General features: G+C 33.1%; 1 pseudogene; it reads left to right on the top strand.

Annotated features, from left to right (window-relative positions):
• Positions 1–12,830: 12,830 nt before the first annotated feature.
• On the top strand, positions 12,831–15,117 carry LOC149571583 (LEAF RUST 10 DISEASE-RESISTANCE LOCUS RECEPTOR-LIKE PROTEIN KINASE-like 1.2; annotated as a pseudogene).
• The last annotated feature ends 2,235 nt before the right edge of the window (positions 15,118–17,352 follow it).

Here is a 17,352-nt window from a genome sequence, read left to right as displayed (position 1 = left end):
AAGAGTCTAGAACTTCTTAGGATAAGGATAAATTAGATTTTAGGAAATAAATAAAGTTTTATTTATTTCAAGGGTTTGGGTTGAGGAGATATTTATTAAAACTTTTTTAATAAACACGAGGATTAATATTTAATCTTAATTAAATATTTTGAGTTGGGATTAGGGGTAGGAAATGATGAGATTAGCCTTTAATCAAAATTAAAGAAGGATTAGAAGATTTTGGAAGAGGTTATTGGTCATAAGGAAATTGGCCAAGTTTTGGGCAAAAAATAAATTTTTTATTTATTTTAGGATTTTTGGTTAATTTATTAATTAAATAATTAATAAATAAGGAAATAATGTTTAAATAAGATTTAAACATTTTTGGGAGGGATTCCTTAATTAAATATTTTTAATTAAGATAAAGGGATTTAATGGCATAAAAATTAATTAATTAATTAATTAAATAATTAATTAATTAATAAATGATGATGTCATTAGGAATTTTTTAGAAAATAAAAATACTTTATTTTCTAAAGGATTTTTAGGTGTCTACACTACTAACTTTGGCAATCAACTCGACATGTACTAGAATTTTACTTAGCATCTGATGATAACTTGGCAACATTGGTGAAATCTTGAAGTTTTAACTTTTCATCTCTCTTCATGCTAATCTATTCTTTTTAGCACTTGCTTGTCAGGGAACTAATGTGTATTAAAGCTTTGTGTGGCAGTCCCACATACCTTTTTTTCTTAGTTGGACAAAGTGTGACCACTTGACCTATTAGGTTAAGTGATCCCTCCATTGGATGTGTTGCATCCATTTTTCTTCTTCCAGGTATTATTCATTTCTCCTCTGATGTGCTCAACATTTACCTTCTCTTTTCCTTTTTTGAACTTTGAGTGAGGTGCCTTTGACCTTTTTGGGCAATTTTTGCTGATATGACTAGTCATGAAACAATGGAAGCATGTGGTTTGGCTCAACCATCTGCTACAATTTTGACAAAAAAGTGTTCTTATACAATTTTTAGGGATGTGCCCATATTCTTGACAATAGTGACGATTATACCTGGTGTTGTATTTCCAATTATAGTGATGTCCATGATTATTTCCCCTTGTTGGTTGATTGGGTGTCCACATAGACTTTGATTTGCACTCCAAAGCTCTATGTGCATACTTCTTGCAATTGTAGTAGTGACTTTCAAATCTTGGTGTTCTGATAGTCCTAGTCCTATAGTAATGTGCTTGATGTCCTTGCTTGTTGCACTTGTGACAATGACCTATGTTTTTAGGTTTTTCATGCTAATGGGTGTTCTTGCTCCTACAAACATTAGAGGTATGTCATTTTTTACCACAAAAATGACAAGTAGGTTTGGTGTTACCTTTGTTACTTCTTTCTTTTGTAGTCTTGGATGATTCTCCTTTTTCAGTGATGGTGTATCCTAGTCCTGAAGTATCATTGCTGGCTCTTGGTGATTTTAGTAATTGTTCAAAGTACTTGATGGCCTCATTGGTTTGTTGAAGCTCTTTGTAATTTTCTTCTCTCTTTTTAGGTCAATTTGTAGTTTTTCATTTTGCATCGTCAATGTGGATATCTCTATGTCCTTGACATTCAGTTCATGATGTGCATTCATCATCTGACTTAGAGTGTCTAGCTGCATGCTGGAAATTCTTGCAAGCTAAATTGACTTTTCTTCCAGTCTATTGGCAAGGTTTCTCTTGTCTTCTTCTATCATAGCCTTATCTTCAATGGCTCTTTTCTTCTATTTAGTCACTTCACAAACTTCACAAAGCATCATGGCTTGATATTCTTGTTAAATCTTGAGAGCTCTGATCTATTCTACTTCAGCTCTATTCTTCTCCATCAGATTTACAATTGTTACATCAAAAATTTTGGAATCTCAATTTGCAAACACTTTTGAAGTGTCAATCTCCTTATATTGTGTATCATTCTCAGCTATGGTAATTTCTCTTCTTCTCTTTAAGGATTTTGTCAATTCTTTCCTGGCTTCTTTTAAAGTATGTAGAGCAAGTTGTACATCAATCACCTAGTTTTCTATGATCTTCCCAAGTTTGTAGATTTCCATTTCCAAATCTTTTCTCCAAGATGTAAGGCTTCTCCATGTGAGAACTTGGCTTTGATATGAATTGTTGAAATTATAGGTGGGAAGATTTACTTTTGAGAGGGGGGTGAATCAGAAGTAATAATATTTAACCTCTAAAACTTTTAAATGAGATCATTCACATGCATCTACCATATCTAATTAATATAGAAGTAAAGACATGCATGAAAATAGATAACACAAGATTTGGTCATCCAGAAATCATCCAGAATGTGAAGGTAAAACTAGGGTGGCGATGACACCCACAAATTATCATTGTAGCAATATTTGATTGATTAAGGTTAAAAAGTTTGCCACTTCCAATGGTTTTCCCTATGAAAGGCCTACCCTATTAAAGGCTTTACACCCTATTAAAAGTGACCTAGTTAAAGGATTTACAAACACTCACTTGGAATGTTACCCTATTAAAGTATTTTGCACCTTGTTAAAGGCTTACAACATGGCTATTAGACCAACCTATCATCATAGGATTTTCATTCCTAATACAATGGCTAGAAAGTATTAGAATGTGTTGACTTGATGACTTACAATCTTCAATTGTTGATTCCACATCCTATTTTTCTCAGTCTATTACGATCCTTGCTAATCTGATATGTCTTTGCTCGAAGTGTTGATACTCTATTCTAATCAACTAGATTCTACAATGCTACTCTTCCTCTAAGTCTTTACACCCCTCTAAATTTTACTAGCATTCTCTCATATAACTCTCACTCATGCACGAGCTGTGCGGTATCATCCTCCATTTAAAGGCTTAAAAGACTTAGGGTTAGGTATGAATCTATGATTAGTATTCATCATTCTTTTCCTACTCAAATCTTTACACTTTTCCTATTGGATGCATGCTTTCTCCATTTTTATTTATTAGCTACATGTTGATTACATATGGAATGTAAAAGATTTGATCTTATCTTTTAGATCCTTTGAGATTCATCTTAAGTCAGCTCAAAAATAGTTTACATCTAAGTTTATGAAGGCACAAACTCATATGTTGATCCTATGTTACTCGACACATATTGATTGCTGATGCTCAAGACATATAGGAATTCTATCTCACTTGAAATCTATACTTTTCTTAGCACCTATAGTGACTCGACATCACTTATCACTTGGCACTTGAATCTTGCTTGACACCTGAAGTTCACTCGACACCTGTTGAATTTCTAACTCGACATATACTCTAGCTCACCATCTGTATTATACTTGACATCATCTTGGAAATTGGTTAAGTGTGTTCACACTCAATTATCAAAACCAATCTGAAACCAATAGGTTAATCATATTTTATATCACACTTCTAGGCCTAGGGATTGTCCTACAATTGACTTCTTTTGGCCTTCATTACCTAATTCATGTCCTTCTCAACCTGATCATCTTTTTTGCTCATAACAAGCCTATAAGTATTGCAAGATTCTCGAGGTATGTTTAGCTCCTATGGATCTTAATAATGGTATTTTTGCCACACCTTCCATACCTCCTTTATCTATGGCTTCTAAATTTTTTAATCAAACTCCTCTTATGGCTTTTCAGTCTGTTGATAATCATATTAATCCTACTATAAAACCTATGAAGGATCCAATTATTGTTCCTCCTAGTTATTAACACATTTCAAGCAAGACAAAATGTAATCAATCTACTAATGAACATTGTAATAAGTGTCATGCTCAAAATAAAGCTTGTAATTTTTTTCTTCAAAAATCTTTATCTTCTTTGAATACAACTATTCATGATGTGTTAGAAGAAGTTGTTGCCAATAATGATGTTAAGCTACCTAGTTCTAATAATTCTATTTGTCTGTTATATCCTATTTTGATTAATCTAGATGAAGAAAATACTCTTGATGATATTTATGATGTTAATGATGAATATGAGACTATTGACATTGACATTGATTTACTTAATATTCTTTCCTAACAATTAATAATTACACCTAGTATTGAACATCATGATTCTCAAGAGGATCCTTGTTTGGAACTAGTTATCATTCCTACTATGTTGGATATAGTCCCTCTTGTGAGTTACCCACCTTCCTTAAATTCTATAAAATGAGACAGGGAGAGTAGGTGGCATGCTTGATTGTTTAGTCCTTCATGGTAGCCTTTTATATGTTTGTCTATTGTACTATGCTTCTCTCATGATGTGTTTTCTAAATGTTGTTAGAATCTTTTATATGATCTTTGTTTCTCTGTTGGTGCATGGTGATAAATGAATCAAGCCTATTGTATTATTCCTCTGTATGTATCTCTATTCTTCCATATATTGTTTCATGTTATGTTGTACCTATAATTTTTTTCATACATGTTTCCTTGTGTAATCTACTTGAATTCGTGACTTGATAACACTAACTCTTTTTGGTCTCCAGATCATGGTCTAAAAAGATTCTTCTTCATATTTCTTATTTGATCTTTCCTCCATTGTGATTGTAGTTCTACCTTCATTATGGAATGATGTCAATTCATTTGCAATAATATCATATATATATTATCTTATGATCATACTGGCCCGACAGTAGGTTGATCCCTTTTGTGTTCTATGTATGTTTATGTGGTATTTCCATTGATTTTTCTTCATCTAGAGGCATGTTGTAGTGGAAATGTAATCAATGGAGTTGTTTATGTTTCTGTTAAAGTCATTGCTCCTATTAAAGTGTTAGCAATGACTTTAACATGGGGGCATACACTCTACTCACCTATTGTACACATGCACTTTTCAATACACATATATTATTTTTCAAGATACCTTTTCTCCCTTTTTGGATTAGTGACTAATCCTACCTTTTCTCCCTTTTTGGATTAGTGACTAATCCTTAAGGCATGGATTTATATTTTAGGATCTCTCGATCCCTGCAGTTTATAAAATGTTTGACCTCTTAAGGTCAAAGGTGTCCTTAATATTGGATCTCTTTTTTTTTTGGATTTTACTCTTATGGAATAGAATATTCTTAAGAGTGAATCCTTGATGGGTTGACTAGTGAGGAGCCACATTCACTGGATGGTTCAATTCCATCTTTCCAATTGTGTTGTTTCCTTTTGTGGTTCACAATGAGACATGAGTTCTCATTGGGCGACTTAATCACACTCTTTTTCTTTTTCTCTTTTTCTAGAGATGTCTTTCCTATTGTAATTTTGGAGTTGATGAAGACTTGAGTCTCTGGGAGCTTGAGGATCTCTTTGACCCTTTAATTTTAGTAATATTATCTTTTCATTGCAATCTACTTTACCAAGAGGTTTGCATGGATTCTATACTAATGCTAAATTGGGGGCTTAATGTATCATCTTAAAATTGAAGAACTTACATGTTAAGACCATTTAGCTCTCTAAGTAAGTGGTCTAGGGTCATGTCAAGCACCTTGAATAGGTATTTGCATAGTTCTAGTTGTTCCCCCTCTTCTGCTTCTCTCTCTCTCTCTCTCTCTCTCTCTCTCTCTCTCTCTCTCTCTCTCTCTCTCTCTCTCTCTCTCTCTCTCTCTCTCTCTCTCTATTTCCAACCTATTTCTAACAATTTTCTCTATGAAACTGAGGATTTTGAATTTCTGGGTCAAGTATTACTTGAAGAGTCAAGGTCAACCTCAACCTTGATCTAGGTCAAGGAAAACCTCAATCTAGACCTAAGGCAAGGTCAACCTCATCCCTAACCCCAGGTCCAATTTTCACGTTCTATGAGTTTTAGGATATCGAGCTTTGGATATTTTCTTTTTCCCACTTCCAAGTCAATTGTTTCAAGTTTTTGAATGGTACACTCTAAAATTTCATTTAATCTAGGTCCATTTCTAGGGGTTAAGGTTAATTGAGATTTAGTTCTCTAATGTCAGCCTTCTCTAGAAGTTTGTGCCCTATATCTCTATACAAGGAAGCCTTCTTCCCTCATTTTGGCATCCACCTATTATAAATTTTATCGCACAAGAGAGACATTGAATGAATGATTATTCTATGAAGTGAAGATGTATTATCCATCAAGTGTTAAAGTATTCAAGATCCAATTCAAGGAGGTCCATTGTTAGCCATTGAAGTATTCAATCTCTATGGAGCCCTATTGTTGAAGATTTCTCCATCGACATTCATTGAAGCCTCTTCCTATGCAAAGATCAATTCAATACTGGTGTTGAAGATCTCATTCCATTGATTTGAGACATCCAACATACATTCCTACATTCATTTGGAGCATCTATACTTGTGGCTTCAAGAATTCAAATCCTCCACAAGGATTTCAATATAAGTAAGGTGAATAGTTCCATTTCGTTTGTTTATTCATATTACAATTTCAATTATATTTCAAGATTGATTCCAAACTAGGTTTGACGAAGTCAAAGCCCCCATTAAAAAAATAAATAAATAAAATTTCTTGTAGATACATGTATAAGACAAAAAATTAAAGTGTAGATTTGGATACCCTTTTCACTACACTTGTGGGATTTGTGAATAGAAATTTTGTTAGAGTAGTACAAGTCAAGGTCAACTTTTTGGGGTACAATTATGCCTCGCTATCTAGGTCAAGGTTGACCTACCTTCAAAAGGACAATTTGTTTCTGGGTTTTCTCCATCTCGACATTTCCAATCCTGGAATAGGTTGTAGAATTTCCTAACACTATATACAAATATTAAAAATCAACATTTCTAGATTCACCCTACTTTGAGGTTAGTATTTTTGTTTTATTCATTCAAATAATATGATTTCCTCCTTTCTTCATATTCTCAATTGTTTGATTCATTTGTGCATTGATCACTTCTTTGTGATTGATAAAATATAATCATTCCTTTTGAGAATTTAGGTTAAGGGTAGATCCTATATCCCCCCTTTACACACATTTCTTTCTATCATCCATATTTTCCTCTATACATTTAGGTGAACACATTTTCATCTTATTCAGTTACATACTTCCTTGATATAATTTGGGTTTAGTATTAGCATCCCTTCATCCTACTTGCATTTTTCTATTCTAACTTGAGTTATATTATGAATTATGTTTGGAATCCCCTCTTTCTCTTGTATTTGATGCTTTATATGTGAAATTGGTTTGTTAGTGAATTTACCTCACATATTTCATTAATGCATCAATTTTCACCATAAATATTAGTAATGGTAAAAACTATGTTATTTCTACATTTTGGTGCGCCAACTTTGTAGATTTACAGCACTTAACTCATTGCTCAAAATTCTAAATAGAATACATTGTTCGAAAGCTCTTCAAGAGATCTAATTTTTTTTCACTTAGCACAATACTTTTGGTTAATTGGATTGAGGGAAGAATTATAGTTTCAACCCCAAATTCTTCTCTATAGGTCTCCAAAAATGTATTTTTCTGCAACATAGAAAAATAACAAAAAAAAATTTTTTCTCAATTCTGCTCAATCTGCCACTTATGTATTGCTCTAATAACATACATTTCCTTTATAATTATTTAGATGAAGCTTGTAGAATAGAAAATCTACAAGAAAAATAATCATTTGTGTTTCAATGGTCTTATTCGTGGTTTAGTTACATTTATCTCTTCTACAATTCTCTATACTAACAACGCTTGTTGGTTGCTATTTTGATGCATGAGCATCTAGTAGTTTGAGGCCAATCTTATGTCACACAAAAATATACTTAGTGTTAGTTTATGTTTAATGTGTTTGTATTTTTGGATGTCCATTTGGTCCAAATAAAGATTCCAACTCTCATGGTTCCACTATTAGTTTTCTAGGTTAGTATTTTTTAGCACCTTGAGATACATTCCAGTGTAGAAAATGGGTTATTTTGTAATTGATCCATAATTATGATGATTTAGAGGGTGTAAGATTGAGGGATGATTCTAATTTTAATCTAAATAACTCCAAAAATAGAATTAGGTCAAAAGGCTTTATGGTTTGAAAGTTATTATAGTTTTAAGTTGCATGGAGACCTCCTAAGAATGCTTTAAAATCATATTTGAGACACTAAATGACCTCTTATAGGCCAAAAAATGGGAGAAATACTAGGGTTGTCCATGGAAATATAGAGCACTCAGAGAGCTTTCTAGAAATGTAAAATTTTACCAATCAAAGCCTCGGATCAAAAGTTATGCCTTCCTGAAGTTGGATTACCATTTCTGGATTCTTCTAATTTTGCACTTACTTCTGAGGTGTCTTCTAGAACATTTTTTTTTGGCAACGGGTATAAGATTATATATTCTAAAATTTATTCATAACCCTAAGCCTAAATCAACTTACTTAAGGTAATTTCTTGCATTGTAAAAGCCGTTTTATGGAGTCTAGGAGAAGATATTGTGAGAAGGGTTGTTTTGTAGAATATGATTATCTTGTAAGCCCATAGGGCATATAATTGAGTTTGGCTTTTCTGTAATGAATGTACTGGAATATCATTTATGATAATAAAAGTCTCATTTCTTATTGTGTTCATTTTGCCTTGGGTTGTGCCCTCATCATATTTCCTTTTAGAATCCATTATTTCTTGGAAATAAGATAAGATAGTGGAAGAAGGTTTTGAAATACTTGCAATTTTGAGTAACTGATTCCTATATTTAATAGTTATAAATTTTATTTGACATGTTATAGGTTTTCCCAATTTTACATGTCATCTTCTATAGTGTACCTAAGGTGGTCTTTGATTTCACGTAACCATGTCCCAAACCAATACTTTAAGAGAAAATTGTAAAGTTGGATCTCAACCGGTCATTCAAAAAGATAGTAATCATCTAGATTTAAAAACTTCTTCCATTTGTATAATATATAGATGATAGTAATCATACTTGCATGAGATTTGTGTTATAATTTTATCTTGTGCGTCTTGAGTTTTTGAAACCCTTGTAAATGAATTTTTTGAGAGAAACTAATTGCAAATTCTTCCATCCAAGATGTACCTACCCATTCACAAACTAATTTTCTTAACAAAAATATTTTCATAAATCATCCTATCATACTTGTCGAACATTTTCTTACACATTCTTGTTGATGGTGCATGAAATATTGATTATAAAAATATCTTCTAAATCCATCACCATCTATTTTATAATTTTATTTAATCTATGCACCTTTTTGTTCATTTTTTCTCATTTTTTATTAGAACTCTATGTATGTTTAAGTACATGTATGTGTATGTGTATATATGTATATAGGTATGTACATGTATATGTATTTGTGCATGTAAATATTTTATGTGTTTGTGTATAGTATAGGGGGAATGGTAATATAGATCACCACTTTCCATGTTATGCACTTGGAGAAGTGGACAAGGAGAACACTTATATATAAGCTAAATAACAAGATACTTGATCTAATGTACCACAATAAGTACTATAGAGGATACTGAAGAAATAACTCTAAATAACTCTAAATAACTATAAATAACCCTGTCAAACTATAATGGAAAGAAAAATTGATTGGGATATGGAATTCACAGATCTACAACTCTTGTCTACAAAACCGAAAACCATAATCAATAGGTCACTTTTGGAAAACATATATCTAGGCATGGCTTTCTTTTGGAAACCTATACTTGGAAGAGCTATAAGTGGGGATCTTTAATCTTTGATGAAAATTTGATCTCTAGATCTTTTTTTCAAATCTATAACTATGCAAATATGCACGTGCACATAAGAAAATGGGAGCATTATTTATAGAAATGGTATTCCTTTAGTCAAACTCACATTTGAGAATTAACCTTGAAATGCATAAAATAAAGAATGTAAAAAAAGATAAATGTTAGTATTGGCCTTTATTTTCAAACATTCATTTATGGATTAGAATCTAATATCCACAAAGATGTCCACATTCTTGTATGTGTGTTGAAATGTTGAAGTAGAATGTAGAATGTATTCACTTATGTAATATACCAACTCTTCTTATGAATCTTGGACTATGGATATTAGAAGAAGAAGAAGAAGAAATGATGTAGATCTCAAGTCCCTTGATGTCATACCCCTTTGGTTCATAAAAAGAAATGAAATAGATCTATGGACTTAAAAATGTTTTGAAATTCTTAATGGATAGTAAAAATATGCTTGCTTGAACTACTTGAATGTCAAATTTATTCATTGTAGATAGATTTAATGAGTTCTTTTGGTTGTTTCATAGAATATATATGTAAAGAATGGATGGATAATGAAGGAAGAAGAATTCTTTTTATAGTGACTTCAGGTTTGAATATTGGGAAACAAACTCCATAAGGTAGGAAAGAATTAAAGAAGAAATGCATTGAGACTAGAACCCTTGAATAGGGTCCTCTAGAGTATCAATCACCCTAGGTGACCCATTCTTCAAGGGCACCAATTTCAAGGATCTCATATTAGGAGTAATAAAGTCTTCAAGTGCATGTAGAGATTCAAAATGATATATAATGAAATTGATTAAAAGGGCCTTTGAATCTTGAATAGGGCCTACAAAAAGATTCATTTTTTTGATTGGAGGGTAAGTTTTAGGAGGATTCATAGAGATTAGATCCTACCTTGATTTTGTACAAGTTGGAGAGGGACAATCAAAGGATGATATATTAACTTTAAATCCTTTTTTGACTTTTACAACAATGAGAGAAATAAATTAAATGAGGTAAAATGTAGGAATGAATGGGAAATTATGCAAAGGAATTAGAGAAAACATAGGTGTTGGAGAAAGATTAAAGGAAAGCAAAGGATCTTGATTTAAATGATGTATCTCATTAAGTGCAATGTGGGATCTCAATGAGAAGGGTTGCACTAAGGAGGGCTAAATGATCTCAAAAGGTACAAAAGTAAGTGGTTTCTTTTTTAGAAGTTACGTGCATGCGCGCGTGTACGTGCATGTGTGTGTGTGTGTGTTATTTGGAAAGCTCATTATGATCATCTAATGTGCATTCTTAAGTTAAAACTTGTGACATATCACTAAGTAATAGACTTCCTAATGTGTTACTTCAAATTCCCAATCATTAGTTCTTATTTTAGAAAAAAATTCCCCTCAAATGTCTTAGCGGCTTACTAATATTTGTCACATATTTTACAAAAGTGTGTAAACATCCTTTGCATTAAACTTTAGTATGTGCATGGACTCAAAACAAAAATGGGTCTTCTATATAATGTGAATATGTTCTTATAAATCATGTATAGAAACATTGATTTTGTGCACAAACTTTTACTTTGTAGTGAATATAAAAATATGCATGAAAGTTTATCTCCAATAAAACCTTTTATGGTGGAAGCTAGCATATCTGTGGCCACAAACATATATTAACAAAAATTTCAACTTGAACTTAATTAAATGATTTTTTTTGCAAAACGATGCAAGATTACATGATTTCCAAGATATTTCTACATTAGAGATCTTATAATTAATTTAAATAAATAATCTTCAAAAGAAAAAGAAAAAGATAATAAGAAACCATAGAAGATTCCTAATTTGTTACTACTTCATTTGTTGGTAACCGAATGGATTTATATATTTTTTCGTTCTTAAGTTTTAATGTGAATTAGATTTGTAGCTTCTAAATGTCTAAAAATGAATATGGTTTTCATAGAAATATTCCAAATGTTTGTGGTAACTTCTGTGACTCACACACCTCAAAGAACCACATGGAATCTAATAAGAAATAGATGTACACAATTTAACTATTATATGTGATTATGAATAAGTATGGGTAAAGAATTATGATGTTCTACCACACGACTCAACATTGTGGTAAGCAAAATTAAGATAAAAGGAGTAAGTCAAAGTGGCATATTGTCTATGGTATTGTCCTTATGGTTTTCTTCTCACCTAGTCTTCTCCTTGCCTTCTCCCATGTTCTTTCTCTACTATCTTACTATCATTCATGTTGCCTTGTTTTATCTCATTTTCTTTCTTGCACTTATAATTAAGTTGAAAATGGTCTTAGGAACTAATTTCTAATAACTGGCTTGTCCTAAAGTCATCTAATATGAAAATTGGACCTTCACATATTCCTTTGGAGAAAAGAACAACGGTTTGTGGCAACCTTGCTCTTTAGTTTGAATATGATAAACTAGTGATTATGAAACTAATTAACCATATGATAAAAATTATCATTAAATTATTACTCATCATATAACAAATATTAAATTTAAAATATGTCTTCCTTCCCCATCATCTTCACATGACTATAATTTAATTAAAGCATTTATATGAACAATTAAAATCATATGCCCTGCCTCTTTGTCTATGGAATTCACTTGCTACTCTTGTGCATTCCATATTCAACTTTAAGAAAACAAATTACATCTTTCAATAATATTCAAAAGGTGTTTCCGTGACCTGTCTGTCACATTTCATATTTCTATTCATTCATATTCGAAGTATATACTTCTTATTTGTACTACTCCTAGAAGAATAGACCCGTGTTTTAGGTAAAATCAAAAAAGATTTACGATAAATTACAAAATAACCATTCTATTATCATTGCTGTTAGTGAAATGATTATCATAAAAATATATCCCAAACACTACTTATGATGATCTACGTCAACTCAGACGCAACTTTCGCGGAGCCCAGATGTTACTGCTATAATCGCTTCTCCAAAGCTTCCAGGAAACCGCGATTCAAACGCAGAATTTGACTGTAGCTCATTAAGGGGCGGACAAATTAGTGCATTGACTCCGACTTTTGATATAGGTAACGAAAGTATGGTCAAATTGGTGTATTGACTACGTTATGTTATGGTTTTCCACACACCTCATCATTTTCATTTTCTTGGCTTCTCCCACCGTCGTCCTCTCCTATTAAACTCGTACTCATGTTCCCCTCTTTAAACTTATTTTCCAGAGCTAAGAAAATGGAAGATCTGCCCCTTCATCTATGCTCCTACCGCTTTCTTTCTCTTTTCTTCTCAATACTCATGTCGTTCCTCGCTCCCACATGCCCAGCTTGTCCAGAATTCTTCGAATGTGGTAATCAAGCCTTTGGATATCCCTTTGCAAGAAAGAACAGCGGGTGCGGTGACCCTGCGTTTCAGCTCCAGTGCGATGGTAAAGTGAATATGCCGCTAATTAACATCAGAGGCTACCGATACTACATAGTGAATCATTTTCATCGCCACCCAAAAGAGGATCCTGCCCATCCCATTACAATAGTTGATAGAAATATGTGGGGAGATGCTTGCAACCCCTCGACCAGTAACCGCACAATGGAATTGTGGTCTAGCCCTCAGTTTCATATTTCTGATGAATATTATATGAATATAAGACTATGGGGACAGTACAGAGAAGATATCAGACAATACCTCTCGGCCACTTCCACTGATCAAGTGTATGCTTTAGAATGTAATAGTAGTTGGTACTATTCAACCTTGAGTTTGGACACGTACTGTAAATCATCGGTGCAGCTACCTATTCAAAAATTCGACACAAGTAATCGACCGCTAGTTGCAAGAATATATGATGGATTCAAAATAAAATGGAATTTCAGCACGGGTTGTGAGCATTGCGAGTCAAAGAAAGAGCGTTGCATTGACGAAACTGGCAATTCGACGCAATTGAGTTGCAAATCGTGGAGCCCTGGTAAGAGTCGTACCTCATTTTTAACTTGTTTGACAGAAGAATGAAAAGCGTCAAACTTTTAAGTCAAAGGAGATGAGTTTTTAGCTTTATTTCTGAATCATACGACGAATAATAAGTATCTGTGCCGCTGTTTATAATTGACACCGCGCAGATGGCTCTAACACTACTAATAAGACTGCTATTGTTCTAGGTATGGATTCCTTCCTCTTCAATGTAGACAATTCATACCTCTAAAATGTGGCTGAAATGGTCCAGTTTGTTCATCTAGTACATTGTTTCACTGATTTTTACAGGAGTTCTCTGAAATACTATTAATCATTTAAAATATCTAATTAGATTGTTCTAATACAGGCACCTCCCTGGGAGGAGCCACACTGATGGCGGCACTAGCAGTGCTTTGTATATGGTATGTTAAGAAAAGCAGGCGGCGTCATTCCCGCGAAGTTTGTGGTATGTACAGTAATTATCAGAAAAATAGCATGGAAGCAAATTGCCATATGATAGAGAACTTGGCCATATTTTCCTATCAAGAATTGCAACAGGCGACAAATTTCTTCGATGAGGAGAACTTACTTGGAGGTGGAGGCTTTGGCGTGGTGTACCTTGGTGAACTTCACGACGGACGTTCTGTAGCAGTGAAGAGGCTTTATCACGATAGCTCCAGATCAGTTGAGAAATTTATGAACGAGGTACAATTGTTGTCATCCCTTTTTCATCCAAACCTTGTTCGTCTCTACGGTTGTACGAGTCCGCAGAGTCCAATGCTACTGCTTGTTTACGAGTTCGTGCCAATTGGGACATTGTCTGATCACCTGCATGGTAGCAGAAGAGCTCTAACAGGATTGCCTTGGGCGACTCCTTTGAACATTGCCATAGAATCTGCTCAAGCCTTGGTGTATCTCCACAGCATGAATCCGCCCATATTTCACAGAGATGTTAAATCCACTAACATTCTTCTGGACGAACATTTCAGAGCAAAAGTTGCAGATTTCGGGCTTTCCAGATTGGTGCCTCTGAATGTGTCACATCTCACGACTGCTCCTCAAGGCACGCCCGGGTATGTTGACCCAGAGTACCATCAATGCTTTCAGCTCACTGAGAAATCTGATGTTTAGTTTTACAGCTTAGGAGTTGTTCTTTTGGAGATAATCTCTGCCAAAGTGGCAGTTGATACTATGAGAAATAGAGATGAAATAATCTTTGCTAACATGGCAACTGACAAGATAAAAAGAGGAGTTTTGAATGAATTGGTCGATCCAGATTTGAAAATTGAAAGAAATGAGGAGAGCAAGGTCAGTGTTGCTGCAGTTGCGGAGTTGGCGTTCGAGTGCCTTGCCATTGAAAGTGATTTTAGACCAACCATGAAACAAGTTGCTGCCCGTCTCGCAGAAATCAAGGAGGCGCTGCAGGAAAGCACACAATCCTCAAAATCCACACCAACATCTTCGTTATTTTCACCACAGGAAAACTGGCCCGACATAGGTTCAGATTAAGTGCATCTCTGATATCTTTTTGTAATTTTGTAATGTTACTTTTATTATTTAAATTATATGGTTATGTATCGATGTTGTAATTATTTCTGATAAATAAACAACTTAAATTTAATTTTTATCATTGATGTATATTGAAAAATTATTCAGTAGTTGTAAATGACTAAATTTTCAAATCTAAATTTCTATGATAAAATTATGTAGGTTTCATTTATATTATTTTAAAATATAATTTTAGAATGTATGTAAATAAATGAATAAATAATGATGTAATAATGTTTAGAAGAAATAATAAAATAATTTGACTTGATCTAGAAAACATCTTTTACTTATCAATCATGAGGTTAGAGAGCTTTATAATGAATGGTTAATAAGGTACAACGCTTTTTGAAGGTTTTGTAGATGGGGTTACAAGGAGAGTGGGTTAAACCATAGATGCAACTTTGTAGTTAAGCACATTTGAGTTGGACCAATACTAGGATGGGTGAGCTCATGCAATGTCTCAGTTCTTCACCTTTGTGAGAATCACCCAAATGCAATGAGTGTGAAGTGTTATATTTATTTTCATGAGAGATGGGGTTGTGTGCACTTTGAACTACTACTCATGGAATATGGGTCAATGAGTTTGACTTAGAAACTACAAAGTTGAATCTCGTTAGTAATATCAAAATTTGACTTGTTGTGGAAAGTATCTCCTACTTAATCTTGTTTTGTTAAGCACATTTGAGTTGGACCAATACTAGGATGGGTGAGCTCATGCAATGTCTCAGTTCTTCACCTTTGTGAGAATCACCCAAATGCAATGAGTGTGAAGTGTTATATTTATTTTCATGAGAGATGGGGTTGTGTGCACTTTGAACTACTACTCATGGAATATGGGTCAATGAGTTTGACTTAGAAACTACAAAGTTGAATCTCGTTAGTAATATCAAAATTTGACTTGTTGTGGAAAGTATCTCCTACTTAATCTTGTTTTGTTTTGAAAGGTGTTTAATGTATATGGGTGAATGTTAATTTTTTTTTGTTTCAATCTTGTAATTACATAAGGTTACTATATATAATAAGTGATATTTATATTAAGTTTAGATTTGAGCACAAATTGGTCTAGAATTTTTGGTAAATCTATTGAGTGGTTAAAATTAATTGTTGATTAATTTTGTAAGATCGTGTTTGGATATGAAAACATTAAAGTTGTGTCATCCTGTAAACTATGTAGTGCATCTCGTGTTTGTAGTATGTACCTTGTTTATTTTGATTCGAGAGATACTTGATACTCTTATTTTGTACCTTATGATGACTCAAGGGTTAGATGTTATACTTGGATGCAGTACCATAGATTCTTTACTTCCATATTGTTTAGTTTATCATATTTGCATGTTGATGCTATTTTGAGAAGACAGTAGATCTATAAGGATATCTAGTTATATAGTTTATTGGACATATTCATTGATCATGTTATGAGATGAATTTTATGCTATGGTTAGTTACTTCATTCTTGTATCTTTACACCTTCTACGAATGTGAGTGATGTAAATGGATTAAATAGGTATTTTAATACATGTTGCTTCGGCTATGATATTATATGCAATTGCACTTGATCGTGTATTTTAGCGTGTAGGAATTATATCCCTGACAGTGGCCTATGGAGTTAGTGATTTAGCTATTCATATTTTACCAATGTCATCCCTGTATGGTCGATGTACCCTTATTTTAGTTGTTTTAAATCTAAACCTTTTAGTGATTAGTAAATCTAAACTCATCTTCATTTTGTAATTAGACCAGTGAGCATGTCTGTGCATTTAGAGGTTTTCTCTGTAGCGAAAGTGCTAAGTGATTTTCTTTGATTTTGGGTTTTTAGGTTTTAAATCTTTTTAGATTTCATTTTTGGTAGCTTTGCCTTACATGAATTTTCGTTACAGATAATAAATTGTTTTAGTTTTGATCAACTCGGAGTTTAGCTAATATAGTTGGCTATTTTCCATAGTCGATTATTCACCAAAAAATGAATAAGTATTGGAAAAGTGATTTTATTATTTACTTCTCATTTTTTTAGAAATAGACTTTTGACAGCAAATTTGTAAATCCTCTTCTGAAGGATTCTTGTTTTGTTCATTCTAGGAGCTGTGAGCGTGGGATCTGCGCGAGATTGTCTCATTGGATTTGGCTTGGGGAGTTTATACTTTGTCATCATTTTCAGCAGATTCAACACCTAGTTTATTTTATTGGGTGAGTTACTATTTCGGCTCATTTTGTTGTTTTCACTCTATTTTAGCTTTCGTTTCTTGTAGTAGTATGTTAGGAGGTTAAG

This window comes from Cupressus sempervirens, chromosome 2 (assembly GCF_028749045.1).
Source record: "Cupressus sempervirens isolate cs-2001-9-10 chromosome 2, ASM2874904v1, whole genome shotgun sequence".
NCBI lineage: Eukaryota > Viridiplantae > Streptophyta > Pinopsida > Cupressales > Cupressaceae > Cupressus > Cupressus sempervirens.
The sequence above is the reverse complement of the archived record's forward strand: the minus strand, read 5'-3'. Positions and strand labels throughout refer to the sequence as shown.